Consider the following 5,843-nt stretch of genomic DNA (forward strand, 5'->3'; position numbering starts at 1 on the left):
GACAAGTGGGCCATACGAGATCCCTTTCATCTCCAGCAATCTGGCATGATGCTCCTGGATATACGAAGAGAGAAACCAACTGCTGCCAAGGGATGCAGGGCTGCTACTTTTATCTGTGACATCTTTGATGTGTGATCCAAGAAAGGAGAGAGAGAGAGAGAGAAAAGAGCCCCTCGATTGTTTGTTGTTTGTCAACATTTTCTAGGATGAATCTGAAGATCAGTAGCACAGGGGAGCGTAAACATGTTCCTCATGTTCACCACATTGGTTTAGCATATTATGTCGTGTTTGATCAGTCCCAGAAAATGTGCCTCTTTTTTTGCAGTGAACATCAATTAAACAAACCAGGCGTGTGAGAGGAGAGGCAGGAGAGACAAAGACAACCCAACAGCATTGTGGATCTGCAGTCCCACCTCCCCCTCCCCTGTCCCCTGCTTCTCCGCCCTGCCTGAGCCCTGGCCTCTCCCTGCAGTCTGGTACCTTGCTAATTCCCCTGTCCTGAGTCCCCAGTTCTAATTTAGAACAGAGGGGCTCTGTTCATTCTGGAACACTGGTGCTTGGGATTCTGCGAATGAGTTCAGAGGCACACCGCCCCCTCACAGACACAAAGCACATGCCTTGTTATCTGCCCAGAGAGCAGCACATAATCATCCCTACAGCCATTCACTCGTAATGCAATAAAGCGCTAACATTTTCGCCGTGCCCTACAGTGCCTGAGCGTAATGAAGTTAGCACAAGGTTACGCAATGTGTGCTATGATAATCAGATGTGTTGCCGAGCATGATCAGTCGCATGCAACTGTAAGCACAGCTCATTGAATCGTTTATTGTTTTTTGATATCTACAGTAGTCTACTCTCTCACCACTGTTATCTGAAACATGGAGAAGACAGACTGATACATAAATAAAGGCATGGATGACATGGTATTGTCAGTCAGTCCTCAGTGTGTTTCTCTTTAAAAACAGATGAAGATGTTTCTAGCCTAGTTTAGGTCATAATACTGCCGGTCTGTTTTTCTAACTAGCTAATATATGATGTATGCCGTTTAGCTGACGCCTTTATCCAAAGCAACTTACATTACAGTGAGTGCATACATTTTTACGTATATATGGTCGCAGCAGGAATCGCACCCACAACCCAAGCGCTATAAGAGCCATGCTCTACCAACTGAGCCACAGAGGACCACAGTAGCTAGATTTGTTTCTTAATGTATGTATAGGATACCACAAGGATAGGCAGGCAAGCAGCAGTCATGCTCCAATATTGCTTTCAGAGGAGGACGGCAAGTCAGATTTAAACAGGCCTCTGCATGCATGGAGTACATAAATAAACATACAGAGTCACCTCATCTGTTGAGTGAAGGCAATAAAACTGCCTAGAACCTGCCTCTCAGGAATAGCACCTCGCCAAATATCACACTCACATTGATTAAACATGATTTCTTCTCCTCACATCGCCCCCCCCCCCTCTGCGGCCATCGAGAAAAAAACAACATGGAGACTTATAAAAATTCACGTCCACATCCCTCGCTCACACATTTTTTGCCAATAATATGAAGAGGGTAGCCCCTGACTAAAGGAGGCACCTGCCCAGGAATGGACCCCAGCAGCGATCATGTTTCTCGGCACATAGTGGACTGGCGACGGTAACAGTAGTGTAGGCGAGGTGGAATGCGCTTGGCTGCCGAACGGTGTTCGTATTAAAACAAGTGGCCTTGACCGGTCAGAGAAGGGTGAGATACCTGAGCTGTGCTACTGAGGGGACGAGTACAGAACATAGCCCTCATCCAAGGACTGCGCTGTCAGCTATACAACTCTGCAGCAGCTTCAGAAACGTAGAAATGTAATTTATTATTTCGGTGGTTGTTATTGTAAGTGTGTGGGTGTGTGGGTGTGTCGAGTGGTGGGTCTGTCTGTGTGTGTGTGTGTGTGTGTGTGTGTGTGTGTGTGTGTGTGTGCGTGCGTGCGTGCGTGCGTGCGTGTGTGTGTGTCGTCCAGAGTCAGGGTGGGTCCCACTCCATTTGAGGAAATGGATGTAATAGACACTTTGTATTACTTACTCATAGAAAAATAAACAATTCTGACTCACAATTGTATTTTCCCTATTTCCTGAATTGACCGGAGCTTCAACAGTATTGACAGTATTGATGAGTTCTTATGAGTTTCTTAATGAGGATCTTAAAGGGTTGTGTCAGCGAAAGCTATATCTCCACCACAATACCATGGGGTGATTTTTACAGTTCTGCAATTTTATTCTGTCAGACTGTCTGCTGAGTTTGAGTTCTACTAATCATGCAAAAGCTATATTTACCCAGCCCTGTACTTCCCCCTGTCTGAACTGACAACGGTTAGACACAGTAAATCAAGGAGGAAACTTAAATATTTCCATACGCTAATTATATACTCTGTGTGCCTAGTCTTCCGAGCACGCAGGTGACTCACATAATAAATCATCATTCTCAATCAACATACTGTCACAAGATCTGACATGCACGCACGTATACCTAGTAGTGCAGTGTCATTCTGAGATCAGAACAAATCTAATTGTGTCTGTAGATAATCCCTGTACCGTCTTCTCATTCTCCTCCTGAATGATTATGACAGCAGCTTCATGTCTGATACGTAATAAGATAGAGATAGAGTCTTAGAGAAATTAACCAATGTAATGTAGTCCAAATTAATTTTGGGACTGGAAACCATCTCATAACCCACAGGAACCCAGTGTCATTTTGCGCCCACAGTACTCTCTCTAAAGAATAATAATAATAATAATAACATACAAAATATAAAAAAGTTCATAAATAAATTTAGAAGAAGAAGAAGAAGAAGTCAGTTAATCAAGTCACAGTCAGTCTCTTAACTCACAAACACCCACTGTCTGTCAATTAGGACCCAATTTCCCCTGTGAGCTACAGAGCCTGGGACACAGTCTACACTGGGACACAGTCTACAGCTACAGAGCCTGGGACACAGTCTACAGCTACAGAGCCTGGGACACAGCCTACAGAGCCTGGGACACAGTCTACAGCTACCGAGCCTGGGACACAGTCTACAGCTACAGAGCCTGGGACACAGTCTACAGCTACAGAGCCTGGGACACAGTCTACAGCTACAGAGCCTGGGACACAGTCTACAGAGCCTGGGACACAGTCTACAGAGCCTGGGACACAGTCTACAGCTACAGAGCCTGGGACACAGTCTACAGAGCCTGAGACACAGTCTACAGAGCCTGGGACACAGTCTACAGAGCCTGGGACACAGTCTACAGAGCCTGGGACACAGTCTACAGAGCCTGAGACACAGTCTACAGAGCCTGGGACACAGTCTACAGAGCCTGGGACACAGTCTACAGAGCCTGAGACACAGTCTACAGAGCCTGAGACACAGTCTACAGAGCCTGGGACACAGTCTACAGAGCCTGGGACACAGTCTACAGAGCCTGGGACACAGTCTACAGAGCCTGGGACACAGTCTACAGAGCCTGAGACACAGTCTACAGAGCCTGAGACACAGTCTACAGAGCCTGGGACACAGTCTACAGAGCCTGGGACACAGTCTACAGAGCCTGGGACACAGTCTACAGAGCCTGGGACACAGTCTACAGAGCCTGGGACACAGTCTACAGAGCCTGAGACACAGTCTACAGAGCCTGGGACACAGTCTACAGAGCCTGAGACACAGTCTACAGAGCCTGAGACACAGTCTACAGAGCCTGGGACACAGTCTACAGGGCCTGGGACACAGTCTACAGAGCCTGAGACACAGTCTACAGAGCCTGAGACACAGTCTACAGAGCCTGAGACACAGTCTACAGAGCCTGGGACACAGTCTACAGAGCCTGAGACACAGTCTACAGAGCCTGAGACACAGTCTACAGAGCCTGAGACACAGTCTACAGAGCCTGAGACACAGTCTACAGAGCCTGAGACACAGTCTACAGCTACAGAGCCTGGGACACAGTCTACAGCTACAGAGCCTGAGACACAGTCTACAGCTACAGAGCCTGGGACACAGTCTACAGAGCCTGAGACACAGTCTACAGAGCCTGAGACACAGTCTACAGAGCCTGGGACACAGTCTACAGAGCCTGGGACACAGTCTACAGAGCCTGGGACACCGTCTACAGCTACAGAGCCTGGGACACAGTCTACAGAGCCTGGGACACCGTCTACAGAGCCTGGGACACAGTCTACAGAGCCTGGGACACCGTCTACAGCTACAGAGCCTGGGACACAGTCTACAGAGCCTGGGACACCGTCTACAGAGCCTGGGACACCGTCTACAGAGCCTGGGACACAGTCTACAGAGCCTGGGACACAGTCTACAGAGCCTGGGACACCGTCTACAGAGCCTGGGACACCGTCTACAGAGCCTGGGACACAGTCTACAGAGCCTGAGACACAGTCTACAGAGCCTGGGACACCGTCTACAGAGCCTGGGACACAGTCTACAGAGCCTGGGACACAGTCTACAGAGCCTGGGACACAGTCTACAGAGCCTGGGACACAGTCTACGGCACCAGCGTTGGTCATTATACCCCGCACACACAATGATGGCTTTGTTATCAGTGTTCATCGATTCTAAAAAGCCCCAGATTGAGGGGAGCATGACACTCCACTATCAATGGATCAAGAGATGATGATTTTAATGTGCACATTTATTGGCAAACTAGGTAATGGCCTCAAGGATATTGCGAAGTCATTTGAGCATTATACATTATACCCACCTTCATTATTTCGTAATGCAAGCCTCAGAGATAGCTTCAGTATTTCTGCATACTGTATGCGTACTGTCTTCACTTTCAATCAGAGCCCACATTGACTTTGTAGATGGGATAATGCATTGAACGGAAGCACAGTGGCCACGGAGCAGGACTCATTGTTGAATAATGACACACTGGGTTGAGGATTCGATATTGTGAGATTGAGATGGTTGCTAAAGTGGTAAACTGCCACTGCTGCCTTGGAAAATAATGACTTGTCATGCAAGCAGGACATTTTTCTCCCTTGACTTCCTGTGTTCTAATGTGTAGAGTAGATATCACTCTAAAAAAAGCGCTGAACTCTAAATATAGATAACAAGATCAACAAGATCAACAAGTGTGTGGGTATGTTTATTGATTTAAACATATTGATTTTTTTTCTTTTTTCATAATATAAACCAGTATTTTATTGAATTTTTCATATTGTCACATTTGATCAACACATTTCTCGACTCATACAACTTTTGTATAAAATGATAACAATATCACAGAATAACTCTTCCTGTCACCAAACTAAAATAATATAGAGAATAGGACAAAATATAAAATAAAAATAAAAATAAATAAAAAAGCACCCATTGATCACCTCTTACATTCATCACTCATCCAATTTGTTAACTTCCGTCTTACTACCGATTAGCAATATATCCCAAGTAGCCTCCCTGCTTTTGCTGTGTGTTGTTCAGTTCTGTCCATAGAACTGAAGGACATTTGTTCGTATGATGCCACCTTTGCCAACTCCATAAGCCATTCCTGGAAAGACGGCTCACCTGCGTTCCTCCAGTACACCTATTTCTTTACGTTTCACACTACTGATTTTTTTTTTCTTTCAGACAAAACTAATCCTAACATTGTTTTGTCTGAACCCAGACTTTTCCAGATACGGATTTCGATTGAATACACCCAAAATACCTACTGTATGTCATCTATCATATTTCTCTTTTGTCTGTGTTTTGTCTCAGCAGACGACTGATTGGGGAAACAGACAAACAGAGAGAGAGAGAGAGAGAGAGAGAGAGAGAGAGAGAGAGAGAGCATACTGGCCTTCATCTGACAGCGCGACCAGCGACTGAGCCTCGTTC

The sequence above is a fragment of the Nansenia antarctica genome (assembly GCF_963989245.1).
Source record: "Nansenia antarctica genome assembly, chromosome: 6".
Lineage (NCBI taxonomy): Eukaryota > Metazoa > Chordata > Actinopteri > Argentiniformes > Microstomatidae > Nansenia > Nansenia antarctica.